Consider the following 17171-nt stretch of genomic DNA (forward strand, 5'->3'; position numbering starts at 1 on the left):
CTGCATCCAGACTCATCTTTTCCCAGTGATCTGGCTCTGTGGCTTTTCCGGACTGCTTCATCCCTGCATTGATGCATCTGCTGTCTGGTGTTCCTGATATCCAAGCCTCGCTCTGGTGTTCCTTTTATTCAAGCCTCATTCCAAGTTGTGACATCATCAGCAAAGTCCTTTATAAAGCTCCTTGAAACTCTCATGCCTTTGCGTATGCAGCAGGTCTTTTAACCTAATCTTCATGTTCCCTGTTTGGATCCAAGTCCTGCTTGGATTTATTCCTACGTCTTGTTTCCAGCCTAGCTTTGTTCCTGTGAGTCTTGTCCCTGAATGCTTGTTCTTGTGTTTCTGAGCCTTGTTCCTGAAAGCCTTGTTTCTGTACCTTGTTCCTGAAAGCCTGACTCTAAAGCCACACCCTGCTCTTGGTGTCTGTTACAGTTTGACTCTACCTCTGGCTCCTGCTCTTAGTCTAGCCCTAGCCCTGCTCTAGACTCTTGCTACAGTTAAACCCTGTTCCTGCTTTCTGCTATTGCCAAAGCTCTGTCCCTGCTTTCTTCTAAAGCCCAAACCCTGTTCCTGCTTTCTGCTAAAACCAAGCTCTGTTCCTGTCCCTGCTAAGTCACATGTTCCTGAATCCTGTTGCCAAGCCAAGTCTGTTCCTGAATCCTGTTCTTGCCTTGCCAAGTCTGTTCCTATTGCCAAGTCTGTTCCTGGTTCCTGATCCTGCCTAGCCAACTCTGTTCCTGGTTCCTGATCCTGCCAAGCCAAGTCTGTTCCTGGTTCCTGTGCATGCAAGCCAAGGCTGGCTACTGCCTTGTCTTGCTTCTGTTTGTTCTTGTTGCCTAGCTCCTGCCCTGCTTTGTCTGCCATGTTTTGTGCCTAGCCTTGCCTTGTCTCGTCTCATTCAGTCAGTGGCGTAGCCAGACAGCCAGTTTTGGGTGGGCCTGAGCCCAAAGTGGGTGGGCACAAATTTTCCCCGCTCCGCCCTACCTCCACCTCAAAATATAAATTTATTTATTTATTTTATTTATTTTTAGTACATTTATACCCCACATTTTCCCACTAGTGCGGGCACAACGCGGCTTACAGGGTTACAGAAGGTTACAATTCAATGAAGATAGTGATACAAAAAGACAGAAAAACAGTTAGAACATGAAGATAATAGAAGGATGTAGGACAAGGTTGATGCAGTCGGTGGTGAAACTGGTGCAGTCATGAGGAGGAAGGTGAGGGCTGCTTGTTATTGTTGGGATAAGCTTTCTCGAATAAAAATGTTTTTAAGGATTTCTTGAAAAGCTGGTGTTTATCAATCTCGTTTAGATATCTAGGTAGACTGTTCCAAGCCTTTGGGCTGATGTAGGAGAAGGAAGAGGAAAAGAGTAATTTATATTTAACAGACTTGCAGCTTGGATAGTGTAAGTTAAGGTAGGATCGAGCAGTCATGGAAGCATTTCTGTAGGGTAGATCTATCAAATCTTGCATGTAGGCAGGGGCCTTCCCATAGATTATCTTGTGAGTCAATGAGCAGATTTTGAAGGTAAGACAATCTATAATGGGGAGCCAATGTATGTTGAAACGAAGAGGTTGAGCATGACCAAAGCGTGATTTGCCTAATATTAGCCTTGCAGCTGTGTTTTGAGCAGTCTGTAGTTTGTTCAGAATGAATTTTCGGCAACCAGCATAAATTCCACTGCAGTACTCTATATGTGATAGGACCAACCAGTGAATGAGGGTACGAAAGAGCTCCCTCATGAGGAAATGTCTGACATGCCTCAGTCTCCACATTGAGTGGAACATTCTTTTTGTGATGAGATTAACTTGGTTATCCAGTAGCAAGTGAGTATCTAACAAGACACCAAGGATTTTCAGACTTGCTGAGATCGGAAGAGTTGAATTCCTAATGACTAGTGAAGTTGGGATAACCTTGTTATGCTGGGACGAAAGGATTAGACACTGCATTTTGTCTTTGTTGAGTTTGAACTGAAATGCTTTAGCCCAAGATTCCATGATGGCAAAACTTGCAGCTATTGTGTCGGTGATTTCAGCAAGTGTTGTTTTGAAAGGGATGTAGATGATCACATTGTCCGCATAGATCAATGGGTTGAGGCCGAGACTGGATAAGGCTGTCACAAGAGGAATCAACATGATGTTGAAAAGTGTAGGGGAAAGGGGTGAGCCTTGGGGCACTCCACAAGAAGCTATCCACGGTGTTGAGATGATTGATTTGGATTTGACTTGGTACGTTCTCAAGGACAGAAAGCCCTTAATCCAGTTAAGCACGCTACCTCCTAATCCCAATGTATCTAACAGGTGCCGTAGGAGAGTATGATCCACCATGTCAAACGCACTGGACATATCAAATTGAAGTAGTAACACTTTTTTCCCAGTAGATATTAATTGCTTGAAGTTCGTTAGGAGGGTAACTAATACTGTTTCGGTACTGTACTGTGAGTGGAAACCTGATTGTGAGCTATGCAGGATGCAGAATTTGTTCAAGTAATCAGTTAATTGATTGTTGACCATACCTTCTATTGTTTTGATGAGCAATGGGATAGATGCCACTGGGTGGTAATTGGAGATGACATCAGCTTTTATTTTCGGGTCCTTAGGAATAGGTGTGAGGAGGATGCTTCCATGTGCAGATGGGAAGATACCATTTTGAAGCATGAAATTGAAATAGGAGGTGAGGTCAGCAATGAAGCAGGCAGGTGCCAAAATCAGCAAATAACTAGGGCACATATCTAGACCACAGTGTTTTGTTGAATACTTGGTAACTGCTTTAGCTACAATATCTACTGTTAAAGGGGAAAAGTTAGTCCAGGACTGGTTAGCCGGGCATTGGTCAGGTGGAGATTCTAGACAGTTGAGGAAGGCATCAATGGCAGTGTTGCTACATGGTAATGTGCTTCACAGCAATTGGATTCTTTCCTTGAAAAAGTTTGCCAGCGACAGCAGAAGGAAGGTCAGCTTGTGAAGTAGTAATCTTGCTGGTATCAAGAAAAGTATTCAAGAGTTGATGGAGCTTTTTTGTGTTTCGACCTGCAGTCTTAAGTTTGGATGAAAAGTTTGATCGTTTGGCTTGCTTGATAGCATATTTATATTTATGATGACTTAATTTCCACGCGTTGAACGTGCTTTCATTTCTCTGTCTGCACCAGGCTCTTTCAAGTTTTTGGGTCTGCGTTTTTAGTGTTTTCAGCTCTGGAGAAAACCGTGGGGCAGAGTTGCGCTTAAATGTAGTTTTAGTTTGCAAGGGTGCTATATTGTCCAGGACACGTCTACACTTTTCATCCCAGACTGAGAGAAAATGAATGGAGTCTGGCTGCGCTATCCAGTTATCGATGTAAAATAATTGCCAAACTGAAAGAACGTCGACTACATCTCTTGTACGGAATGATAATAGTTCTCGTGTATGGGGGAGACCCGATTTCTGCCAATGGAGGATGAAGTGTAGTTTGTGATGATCAGACTAAGGAGTAGCAGTCCACCTGATGCCTGAAATTTGAAAATTCGTATTGGTGAGGAACTTATAGGAGATGAGGTTGAGTGAATGATCCTTAGTATGTGATGGGACAAAGCTCAGGCAATTAAGATCCCAGAGTCGAAGGAAATCCAAGAATTGAAGCGCATGCAGTGAGTGCGGGTCATCGAGATGGAGATTAAGATCTCCCAGGAGTAAAATATTAGAATGAGGCACACAGGAGTTGGAAATAAAGTCCATGAGGTCAGTTTGGCAATTACTCCAGTTAGTTGGTGGTCTATAGAACAAGACACAAACTAAGTGATCTCGAAGGATGGAGTGATGGATTTTGATTGCAGCAATTTCAAGGAAAGGGGTGATACAATCTGAGCAGGTTTCTACTTTGAGGTAGGAACGATATATTAACGCTATACCACCACCACCTCTTTAAATACTTTAGCTAATGAGGATCCTCAAGCTCAGTCACCTGAAGATTTTCTCTGAAGGTGGCCAGAACTCTCTTTTACCAAGCTTGGCAGGCAGCAGCAATCACCCTAAGCCACTGATGCCAGCACCCCACACATGGCTCAAGGATGCTGTTGCCAGAGCTTGGTAGAAGGGAGTTCTGGCTACCTTTGGAGGAGGTCCTTAGCTGGGGATGCCTGGGAATCCTCACCAGCTATACAGCAAGGGTTAGGACTGGTGTTAGACCTGCTTGGGCCCAGGTCAGAAAATAAAGGAAGGCTCCCCTCCCTGATTCCCTCTCCTCTTTGCCTCCCCTCCAATTTCCCACCTGACATTACTATCACACCAACAGACCCTCACCAAATACAGAACAAGGGATCACAAATTGGAAATAAAAATATTTAGACAAAAAATGAAAGGGAACCCCAAGAAGTTAAACATAGCATTACTGCAACACTTGAGACATAAAACAGAGATGCATTTCCTTTTCTACAGAACACAATACAAAGACATTTGTTATGCACATTTCCAAAAGCTAACATATTCCATTTAAAACATTCAAAATAAAATGCTTTGTTTCTACCTTTGTTGTCTGGACATTTTATTTTTCCATCTTGCTGGTTCCAATTTCTCTTTTCTGCTTTCCTCTCTGTCATCTGCTAATTCTTCTTCAAGCGGCTGCAGTCCATTTGTCTTTTCTCCTCTCTCCTGTCTGTTTCCTCACTATTCCTGCCTCTGACATATTGATCATTCCTTTTTAGCTCTTTTCTGCCTCTCTCTCACCCTTCTTCGTCTCCTTTTTACTTTTCAACTACCTATCAAATTTCCTTCTTACTCCTCCCCATCCCTACTTTCTCTTTTATCTTTAATCTACTCCCCATTGTCGCGTTCTCGAGGCCCTTGGAATGCTGTCAGGTCCTCGAGGCAGCACTGGGGATCGTGAGCCCATGGGCCCCTGCCGAGGAGCGGCAGAGGCAGGCAAGACCATCTTGGAACTGGACGTCCGGAAGGACCGGACTGGAACTCGGGACTGGAAGTAGGCCACTGGAACCTGCAGAACAGGAACCGCTTCACCTGTGCTTAGCCACCTTTCCGCTGGAGTTGAGCTCCAGCGTGCAGGCAGCCAACAGAACTTGCTGGCCAAGGCCGGACTGGAGATCCAGAGGACCCACCGAGGATCAAGGAAACACGAGGAAACTGGACTAGGAACTAAACTCAGACGGAGTGCTGCTGCACAGCCACTAGCAAGAACCAGACGGCAGACCAAGGAGACAAGACATAGGAACAAAGACTAGGGCAACATGCCAGCAAGGCAGACTGGGGATCAGGGAATACCCAGCGGGTAAACCCACTAGCTAGGAAGCAGCAGGAAACAGGGACCACGCCCTGGCAATAAACACTAGCTAGACAAAGACACAGGATTCAGGATATGCACACAGGAAATACAAGCAGGGTAAGCACACAGACTAGGCAAGGCAGGATTCAGGATATACACTCAGGATATACAAGCAGGGTTCAAGGTAGGCAACAGAGCGAACAGAGTAAACCAGGAAAAACAGGCCAAGGGTCTTGGGCCGGCAGCAGAGCAAACAGAGATCAAACACGGACAGAGGCTTCACCCCCAAACACAGAGTAAGCCAGGGACAGAGGCAACACCCCAAACACGGAGTAAGCCAGGGACAGAGGCTTCACCCCAAACACAGAGTAAGCCAGGAACAGAGGCTTCACCCCAAACACAGAGCAAGCCAGGAACAGAGGCTTCATCCCAAACACAGAGTAAGCCAGGAACAGAGGCAACACCCCAAACACGGAGTAAGCCAGGAACATAGGCTTCACCCCAAACACAGAGTAAGCCAGGAACAGAGGTTTCACCCCAAACACAGAGTAAGCCAGGAGCAGAGGCTTTACCCCAAACACAGAGCAAGCCAGGAACAGAGGCTTCATCCCAAACACAGAGTAAGCCAGGAACAGAGGCAACACCCCAAACACAGAGTAAGCCAGGAACATAGGCTTCACCCCAAACACAGAGTAAGCCAGGAACAGAGGTTTCACCCCAAACACAGAGTAAGCCAGGAGCAGAGGCTTTACCCCAAACACAGAGTAAGCCAGGAACAAAGACAGGGAAACCCCCCACGGAAAGACAACAGACACAGACCCAGAAAGAAGCTGGGCTGGAACCCAGAGAGAGGCTAAGCAGTAGTGCAGCAGACACCTAACCTGACCTGGCCTGAGAGTATAACACGTCATGCAAAGGCACTGACTGCAAGCCCAGCACTTCCTTATGAAGGCTCTCACTGATGAGTCACTACCAGCAGGACAGAAGCAGGAAGTTCCTTGCCTCCAAAGAGAGGCTAGACACACAGAGAAAGAGAGCCCACAGGAAGGACAAGCAGGAGCCATCTTGGATACTGGCATAGAGGAGGTGGCAGCCATCTTGGAAGAGGCATAGCCCACACAGGTGAGGTCCAGTAAGGCAATCAGCACACAGAGCCAGAGAGAAACTAAGACAGAGACAGACACAGAGACAAGCAGAAGCCAGCACAGCCACTGACTCCCAGAAACAGGGTAAGTATGAGGGTGGTCACTGCCACAGACGTGACACCCATTGCCATATTTCTACCCTCTGTAATCACTATCTCTCATTCATTTCATTGCCACCCCCTCTTCCTCCTCTTGGCCTCTCCCACAGGGTTCCACCATTCCCATCGTCTTCCTCCCTCCACCCTTCTAACCAGCATCTGATCCCAACTCCACCCTGTTAGCCTTATATTCTCTCTTCATTCCTGTCCTCTCCCTTATGGCCCAGCATTTCCCCCCCCCCCCCCCCTCACCACCTACTGTGTACCTCTTCCTCCCTCTCATCCACCCCCATGTCTATCTCCCCCTCTCATTCCCACTGTCCACCATCTCTCTCTCCCTCTCCTTTGTGTTCTGGGTCTAACATCTTTCTCCCCTTCCCATACAGCATCTGTACCTTCCTCCCCTCTACCATCATGTCCAACATTTCTCTCTCCCTTTCTCTTGTGTTCTGGTCCAAAATCTCTCTCCCCTTCCCATGCAGCATTTCTCCCTTCCTCCCCTCTACCATCATGTCTAACATTTCTCCCTTCCCTCCACCCCTATGCCCACCATTTCTCCCTCCTCTCCACCCCTTTGTTCAACATTTCTCCCCCTCTCACCACCTATCCCCTCTCTATGCAGCATGTCTCCCTCCCCTCCATCTCATATGCAGCCAAGACTTCTCCCTTCCTTATCCCTCCACCCCTTTGCTGCATCTCTCTCTTCCCCATGCAGCATCTCCCCCACCCTCCATGCCTCATCTTTCTATTTTCCTTCCCCCCTGTGCAGCATCTTTCCTTCCATCTTCCCTCCCCCCTGTGCAGCTGCTGTCCCCCGTCTTCCCTCCCCCGTGCAACATCTTTTCCCCATCATCCGTTCCCCCATGCAGCAACTTTCACCCCATCTTCCCTCACCCTCCTTGCAGGCCCACCCAGCAGCAGTGTACCTGTAGCTAGCAATGATTCCCACACGCTGCCTGCCGGCTGCCGCTCAACAATCTCCTTGCAGTTACTAAGCGCTAACCCGGAAGCCTCTCCTCTGCCACAACTTCTGGATTCTGCCCAGTCAAGATGCAGCAGAGGAGAGGCTTCTGGGTTAGCGCTTAGTAGCTGCAAGGAGATTGTTGAGCGGCAGGCAGCGTGCGGGAATCGCTGCGAGCCGATCCTGCGACCAGAATCGCTGTGCAGGAACACTGCTGCTGGGTGGGCCTGACCCCAAATTGGGTGGACCCGGGCCCGCCCATGGCTACGCCCCTGTATTCAGTCCAGTCCTGTCTGGATCCAGTCCTTGCCTTGTTCTTGTCTTGCCCTTTTCTGGACCCAGTTTTAATTTAGTTCTGTGTCTTGCCTTGTTCTACCTTGCCTTGTATTGCCTGGGTCCCAGTCCCAGTTTTAATCTAGATCCGAGTCTTGCCTTGTCCTGTATGGGTTCCAGTTCTAGCCCCTTTGCCTTGCTTTCCTTGCCTCATCTGGATCCGGTCCTTGTCTATTGTACTTTTGTTACCTCTGCCTTGCTTTGTCTAGTCTCCTGGTTTATTCTAGTCCTGCCTTTTCTAGTCCAGTCTTGTTCTGACTTCTGCCTTGGGCCAGCCCAGGTGACTTGTCTGCCTCAGCTCTGGCTCTGGTCCAAGGACTCACTATCCTTGAATCTGTGACACTTATGGTTAGTCACCAGTCTTTAGGAATGCAAGGCACTGAGATACCAACATAATCTTTTAGAAGAAACTTGCTAACCATTCTTTTTCTCTTTGGACATATCACTCTCTCTGCTTTTAGTTTATAAGAATAGCCATACTAGGTCACACCAATAGTCCATTTAGCTCAGTATCCTGCTTCCAACAGTGGCCAATCCAGGTCACAAATACATGGCAGAAACCCAAATTTAGCAACATTCCATGCTACCAATCCCAGGGCAAACAGTGGCTTTCTCATGTCCATCTCAATAACAGACTATGGACTCTTCCTCCAGGAACTTGTCCAAACCTTTTGTTAAACCTAGATACGCTAACCGCTGTTACCACATCCTCTGGCAATAAATTCCAGAGCTTAACTATTTTTGGGGTGAAAAAATATTTTCTCCAATTTGTTTTAAAAGTATTTCTAAGTAATTTGTGTCCCCTGGTCTTTGTACTTTTTGAAAGAGTGAAAAATTGATTCACTTTTATCCGTTCTACTCCACTCAGGATTTGTAGGCCTCAATCATATCCCCCCCTAGACCTAACCTCTTTAGCCTTTCCACATATGGGAGGAGTTCCATCCACTTTACTATTTTGGTCGCTTTTCTTTGAAGCTTTTCTAATTACACTCTATCTTTTTTGAGATATGGAAACCAGAATTTCATGCAATACTGAAGTTGAGGTTGCACCATGGAGCGATACAGAGGCGTTAAAATATTCATAGACCATTTTTGCATCCCTTTTCTAATAATTCCTAGCATCCTGTTTGCTTTTTTGGCCGCTGCCACATACTGGGGAGACATTTTCAGCATATTCTCTACAATGACACTTAGATCTTTTTCTTGAGTGCTGATGCCTAAGGTGAATCCCAGCATCAGGTAACTATGATATGGATTATTCTTCCCAATATGCATCATTTTGCATTTGTCCACATTAAATTTCATCTGCATTTGGATGCCCAGTCTTTCAGTTTCCAAATGTCTTCCTGCAAGTTTTTACAATCTGCATGTGCTTTGACAACTTTGAATAGTTTTGTGTCATCTTCAAATTTAATCACCTCACTCATTGTTCTGATTCCAGATCATTTATAAATACGTTAAATAGCACTGGTCCCAGTACAGATCCCTGCTGCACTCCACTATTCACCCTCCTCCATTAAGAAAAATGGTCATTTAACCCTGCCCTCTGTTTTCTGTCCAATAACCAATTCCTTATCCACAGAAAGACATTGCCTCCTATCCCATGACTTTCCAATTTTCTCAGGAGTTTTTGCAAGGGGGCAAGAACAGAATGCTATTGGTTTGAAGAGACTGTGCTTTTGTGCATGTAGCATGATTCAGTGGCATAGCTGTAAGTGCTGACCACCCTTGGCAAATTAGAATTGAAGAAAGACAATATGGGAACTTCAGAACCCATCTGCTTTACACCTTCAAAAGCTACTTGTTGAGCTAGTCCCATATCTGTCACTCCTTGGGATCTAGGAATGTATGCAGTGGTTGAACAGTTGATGAAACCTACAATAAGGTTCCCCCCCTAAATAGTTCACCATCCCAAGGACACATTTGAGTTCCTTAGAATGCTGAGGAGTTTCCATATTTGTAATTGTTTCTACCCTTGTTGAGTGTGACATCGCTACCTCAATTCCAATGATGTGTCCTAGGAATAAAAGTTGAGACTGCCTGTACTGGAGTTTTTCTTTATTTAATTTCAGTCCTGAGGCACTATTGTCTCACTACCTTTTCCAGTTGGTGATCATGTTCCCTGAGTGTGGTCCCATAGACTACACCATTGTGGCCTTATTTTATGTTGGAATATCTCAGAGGTTGAAGTCATGCCATATATGAGTCTTGGGAAATAATAAATATGATACACGTCATGACGTTGGTTAGAGCGTCTGACGCTTAGGGGTTTAAATTCTGGGTGTCTGCAGCAAGCCCGCCACCATTTTGTATTGTGCCACCAGCTGAGAAGCTTTTTGTTTTTGATAGTTGCTCTATATGTTTTTGGTCAGTTGTTGGATGGTGTGTATTGTTAACCAGTTTTCCCCTGAAGCAGCCTACAAGGGTGAAACAGGGAATCCCTGTTGGGATTTAAAGATTTGCAGTTTACAAAGAGATGGACACAGCACATGGAGAAAATAAAGTGTCAGCAAAATCCAAGATAAGTACAATATATTAGCATAGGCAACATTTATTTGGTCTTGTTCAGCTCATTCTATAGCTATGGAAGGTTGTTATTTATAGATAGATAAAGTTAAAGTGGAGCTTATTTATTTATTTGTTGCATTTGTATCCCACATTTTCCCACCTATTTGCAGGCTCAATGTGGCTTACAATATTACATCATATCAAGCGTCATTCAAGAGTAGATACACAATTAATTACACAAAGAACAATTGTAACAAAATGGATATAATCAATTCAGTAAACAAGAAAACCGTCAGAATATCAAGTGATTAGCGATGTGTTAGAAATCCTATTATTGATTATTATGGTAAGTCTTGTTGAAAAGATAAGTCTTTAATGATTTTCGAAAGTTGATTAGGTCGTGAATAGTCTTCAAATCAAGTGGCAGTGTGTTCCACATCTGTTTTGTGACTTATGATTGAAAAGAGCCTCCTACTATTCTGAAGGTGTCTGCCTTGCAAATAGGAGTGACTCAGATATTCACTGAAGTCTTTTTTCTCCACTTTTTACATACATTGCTATATATATACATCTGGTTAAGGAAATAAATGACAAGCCTAGAGATATAGAATATGTTTTAAGGTAGAAATTAAATGTAGATTTATGATATGGGGGGGCATTTTTGAAAGAAATGTCCAAGTTGTGATTTGGACGTCTTTGTAAAACATCCAAATCCAGGGGCGGGGAAAACCGTATTTTCAAAAAAAGATGGACATCCATCTTTTGTTTTGAAAATACCGTCAGAGACGGCCAAATCCTTAAATTTGGACGTCCCTAGATTTGGACGTCCCTAGACATGGACGTCTTTGACTTTCGGCGATTTTCAAAACCAAAGACATCCATGTCAAAAACGTTCAAATGCAAGCCATTTGGACATGGGAGGAGCCAGCATTTGTAGTGCACTGCTCCTACTACTACTACTACTACTACTTAGCATTTCTATAGCGCTACTAGGGTTACGCAGCGCTGTACAAGTTAAAACATGGGGAAGGACAGTCCCTGCTCAAGAGAGCTTGGTAACAAACTATGTAGTCAGTGTAGTCAGTGTATCATGAATGGGGAAGGTGGTTAGGCGCCAAAAGCAAGGGAGAAGAGATGGGTTTTGAGTAAGGACTTAAAGATGGGCAGGGAGGGCGCATGGCGTATGGGCTCGGGGAGTCTGTTCCAGGCATAAGGTGATGCGAGGCAGAAGGGACGGAGTCTGGAGTTAGCGGTGGTGGAGAAGGGTACAGATAGGAGTGATTTGTCCTGAGAGCGGAGGTTACGGGTGGGGACATAGGGGGAGAGGAGGGTAGAGAGGTAATGGGGGGCTGCAGATTGAGTGCATTTGAAGGTCATTAGGAGAAGCTTGAACTGAATACGGTAGTGAATCGGGAGCCAGTGAAGTGACTTGAGGAGAGGGGTGATATGAGAGTATCGGTTCACGCGGTAGATAAGACGTGCAGCGGAATTTTGGACAGATTGAAGGGGGGATAGGTGGCTAAGCGGGAGACCAGCAAGGAGAAGGTTGCAATAGTCAAGACGAGAGGTAACGAGTGAGTGGACGAGGGTTCGGGTGGTCTGTTCAGAGAGGAATGGGCGGATTTTGCTAATATTATAGAGGAAGAAGCGACAGGTCTTAGCTGTCTGCTGGATATGGGCAGAGAAGGAGAGGGAGGAGTCGAAAATGACTCCGAGATTGCGGGCTGACGAGACGGGGAGGATGAGGGCGTTGTCAACAGAGACAGAGAGTGGGGGAAGAGGAGAGGAGGGTTTGGGTGGGAAGACAAGGAGCTCAGTCTTTGCCATGTTCAGTTTCAGGTGACGGTTGGACATCCAGGCGGCGATATCTGAGAGGCAGACCGAGACTTTGGCCTGGGTTTCGACTGTGATGTTGGGAGTGGAGAGGTAGAGCTGGGTGTCATCGGCATAGAGATGGTACTGGAAACCATGTGATGAGATCAGTGATCCCAGGGAAGAGGTGTATATTGAGAAAAGAAGCGGTCCAAGGACAGATCCTTGGGGAACTCCAACAGAGAGCGGGACGGGGTGGAAGAAGAGCCATTAGAAGATACTCTGAAGGTGCGTTGGGAGAGATACGAGGAGAACCAGGAGAGGACGGGGCCCTGGAATCCAAATGAGGACAGTGTGTCAAGAAGTAAATTATGATTGACAGTGTCGAAGGCGGCAGATAAGTCGAGGAGGATAAGGATGGAGTAGTGACCTTTGGATTTGGCAAGGAATAGGTCATTGCAGACTTTGGAGAGAGCTGTTTCTGTTGAGTGTAGTGGGCGAAAGCCGGATTGAAGCGGATCAAGGATGGCCTGAGAGGAGAGGAAATCAAGGCAGCGGCTGTGGACAGCTCGTTCAAGTAATTTGGAGAGGAAGGGTAGAAGGGAGATGGGGCGGTAATTGGAGGGACAGGTGGGGTCAAGTGATGGTTTTTTAAGAAGTGGAGTGACTACAGCGTGCTTGAAGGTGTCAGGGACAGTAGCAGTGGAGAGAGAGAGGTTGAGGATGTGACAGATTGAGGGGTTAACTGTAGGAGAGATGTTGGTAAGCAGATTGGTGGGAATGGGGTCAGAGGAACAGGTGGTGCATTTAGAGGAAGAAAGAAGGCGAGCAGTTTCCTCTTCGGTGATCTCAGGGAAGGAGGAGAAGGAGGACAGGTTAGGTTGGTTGAGGGAGTGGGTTAAGAAGTCACAGGGAGGAGAAGGCTTGGAGGTGAATTCAAGGTTTATCTTCTGCACTTTATCGTGGAAGTAGTCAGCTAATGTTTGAGGAGAGAGTGAGGGGGGGGGGGGGTGGGAGCGGAGGGCACTTTAAGTAGGGAGTTGAGGGTTGTGAAGAGGCGACGAGGGTTGGAGCCAAGATAATTGGTTAATTGAGAATAATATTCCTGTTTGGCAAGGAATAGGGAGGACTGGAAGGAGGATAGCATGAATTTGTAATGGGTGAATTCTGACAGGGTGCGAGATTTCCTCCAGAGTCGTTCAGCAGATCGGGTGCAGGAGCGAAGGTAACGGATGCATGGGGTTAACCAGGGCTGAGGATTAATGCGCTTAGTGGGGCGAGAGACAGATGGTGCAAGGGTATCCAGAGCAGTGGAGAGAATTTCATTGTAGGTAAAGACAGCCGTGTCGACAGATTCAGAAGACGAGATGGACGGGAAGAGATTGGAGATGTGAGAGGATAGGGTAGGGGGGTCGACAGCTTGGAGATTCCTGAAGGTAGTGGTTATAGTTGGGCGAGGTTGAGGGGGAGGGTGATGAAGTGTGAGGGTGATTAGGTGATGATCTGAGATAGGAAGGACTGAGGTGCAGAAATTAGAAGGTGAGCAGGAAGAGAAGAGAACGAGGTCGAGACAATGGCCATCACGGTGAGTAGGGGCGGTAGAGGATAGTCGGAGGTTAAAGGAGGATATCAGAGTGAGGAATTTAGAAGTGTAGGAGTTGGATGGGTTGTCAACGTGAATGTTAAAATCACCAAGAATGAGGGATGGAGATGCGGGATCAAGAAAGACGGTGAGCCAGGCGTCGAAGTCAGTAAGGAATGAAGAGAGGGGCTTATCAGGGGGGCGGTAGATGACGGCAACTCTGAGTGGTAATGGGTGGAATAGTCGGATGGAGTGAGCTTCAAAGGATGAGAAGCAGTGAGACTGAGGCAGGAGGAGGGGTTGGAAACTACAGGAGGGCGAGAGAAGTAGCCCGACGCCTCCGCCGCGGCCATCTGGGCGGGGAGTGTGGGAGAAGAGATAACCTCCATGACAAAGGGCAGCGACTGAGGCAGAGTTGTCAGGGGAGAGCCAGGTTTCGGTTAGGGCGAGTAGTTGAAGGGAGCGAGAGATGAAGAGATCGTGGATGAAGGTCAGTTTGTTGCAGACCGAGTGGGCATTCCACAAGGCACATGAGAAGGGGAGGGAAGAGGGGGGGAGGAGGGGAATAGAGACGAGATTGGAGGCGTCACGGAATCGTTTGTGTGGATAGGAGGAGGACAGGTGAGGGGGGCCTGGATTAGGATTAATGTCTCCCGCGGATAGCAGGAGGAGGAGCAGGAGAGTGCGGAGGAGGGTGGGGGAGGTCGGGCCAGGACACAAACCGAGCACCCTAGGGGGCACTGCAGTGGACTTCATAAAATGCTCCCAGGAACATAGCTCCCTTACCTTGTGTGCTGAGCCCCCCCCCCCAAACCTACAACCCACAACTGTACACCACTACTATAGCCCTTATGGGTGAAGGGGGGCACCTATATATGGGTACAGTGGGTATGTGGTGGGTTTTGGAGAGCTCGCTGTTTCCTCCACAAAGGTAACAGGTAGGAGGGTATGGGCCTGGGTCCGCCTGTCTGAAGTGCACTGCAGTACCCACTAAAACTGCTCCAGGGACCTGCATGCGCTGTCATGGACCTGAGTATGACATCTGAGGCTGGCACAACATATTTTTAAAAAATCTTTTTTGAGGGTGGGAGGGGGTTAGTGTTCACTGGGGGAGTAACAGGAGGTCATCCCCAATTCCCTCCGGTGGTCATCTGCTCATTTTGGGCACCTTTGTGTGCCTTATTCGTAAAAAAAAAAACATGTCTGGGTGAAAACATCCAAGTGTTCGTCACGGACGTCCTTGCTTTTTTCCATTATGGGTTGTTCATACACACTCTGTTCCGTGAACAGTGCTATATCCACTCCATTTTCATATGTATTTTTGTCAGTCAATCGCGGTCCTTCTCCAGGATTTTCTTCTGTGAAAACAGAACAAAAGTATCTGTTTAGCAAATTTGCTTTTTCTTCATCATTATCCACATAGTGGTTTGCAGCATCTTTCAGTCTCACAATTCCATTTTTAGTCTTTCTCCTTTCACTAATATACCTGAAGAAATTTTTGTCACCTCTCCTTACCTTTCTAGCCATTTGTTCTTCCGCTCGCGCTTTTGCCAGACGTATCTCTCTTTTTGCGTCTTTCAGTTTTATCCAGTATTCCTCTCTGTGTTCCTCTTCTTGAGTTTTTCTGTACTTCAGGAATGCCAACTCTTTGGCCTTTATTTTTTCAGCCACTTGCTTGGAGAACCATATCGGTTTCCTTTTTCTCTTGCTTTTATTTACTCTCTTTACATAAAAGTTTGTGGCCCTATTTATAGCTTCTTTCAGCCTGGACCACTGTCCGTTCACCTCTCGTTCGTCCTCCCAGCCCATCAGCTCCTTCCTCAGGTATTCCCCCATTTTACTAAAGTCAACACGCTTGAAATCCAGGACTTTGAGTTTTGAGTGGCCGACCTCCACTTCAGCCGTCATATCAAACCAAACCGTTTGATGGTCACTGCTGCCCAGGTGGGCACCCACTCTGACATTTGACACACAATCCCGATTTGTGAGCACCAGATCCAGCGTCGCTCCCTCTCTCGTGGGTTCTGTGACCACTTGTCTGAGCAGAGCACTTTGAAAAGCATCCACAATCTCTCTACTTCTTTCCGATTCCGCAGACGGAACCTTCCAATCTACATCTGGCAGATTGAAATCTCCCAGCAACAGCACCTCTGTCTTCTTTCCCAACTTGTGGATATCTGTGACCAGATCTTTATCTAGTTCCTGCAATTGTGTTGGAGGTCTGTAGACAACACCCATGTGGACAGAGGTTTTATCATTTCTTTTTAAGGTGATCCATATTGCTTCTTCCTTTCCCCAGGTCCCTGTCATTTCAGTTGCCTCGATGTCATTTCTCATACAGAGCTACTCCTTCACCTTTACGACCCTCTTTATCCTTCCTAAATAGTTTATAGTCTGGTATGATTGCATCCCATTCATGGGAACCATTGAGCCACGTCTCTGTGATTGCAACAACGTCTAAGTCTGCCTCCAACATCAGGGCTTGAAGGTCATGAACTTTATTGCTTAGACTGCGAGCATTTGTGGTCATTTCTTTCCATCTACATTTCCTGGTATGTGTTTCAACATTAGTGATTTGGGGGTGTTTTTTGTCTTTGGGTACCTTCATATCTTTTTGTTCCATCTTCATTGCTTTTGCTTTTTCTTCTGCCTCAGTTCTATTTTCAGGAACATCACAGTGCTGTAATGGAGCAAAAGAATTCTGTAGGGGCAACACTTGTGAGGGCGGATGCCTCTGTGTCACATAACAAAGTCTGCCTGAGCCTACTGTGAACCATCTATTCTTAGGTGGTTTTATCCTTTGAGGCAGTGGTGTGAACTTGGCTTGATTCTGTGCAGTATGATTTTGTGCAGTCTTAGAAGTTGCTTTAAGTGCATCTAATTCCTGCTTTACTTTACTGAGCTCCTGTTTTAAACTAGCAAGCTGATGACAGATAGGACAAGCCTTAAGTCTCCAGATGATTGCCATTTTCACTTCCTAATCCTCTCTATATAGCTTGGTTGTCATCCTGTACCTGCCAACCACTAGTTTCGGTCAGATCAGGATGCTGGATCAGCAAAGTTGAGGCCTGCAGAAGAGTCATGCTTTGCCATCTTGATGCATTGAGGGGTTCACCACATGCTGGAAACCAGCTCTGAGGCTGTCAGATACACTTGACGTCCATACTTGATACTATGTCATGTACTAGATGGGTATGTACAGGTTAAATACATAAGTATTGCCATACTGGGACAGACCAAAGGTCCATCAAGCCCAGCATCCTGTTTCCAACAGTGGCCAATCCAGGTCACAAATACCTGGCAAGATCCCAAAAAAGTACAAAACATTTTATGTTGCTTATCCCAGAAATAAGCAGTGGATTTTCTCCAAGTCCATTTTAATAATGGTCTTATCCCAAAAAGACTCAGCCACAAAGTCTGAATAGGAACAGTGAATTTCTGTATTTCCCAGAGTGCCCTTTGGCAGTCCATGACATTTGT

The sequence above is a fragment of the Microcaecilia unicolor genome, chromosome 1, assembly GCF_901765095.1.
Source record: "Microcaecilia unicolor chromosome 1, aMicUni1.1, whole genome shotgun sequence".
NCBI classification, from domain to species: domain Eukaryota; kingdom Metazoa; phylum Chordata; class Amphibia; order Gymnophiona; family Siphonopidae; genus Microcaecilia; species Microcaecilia unicolor.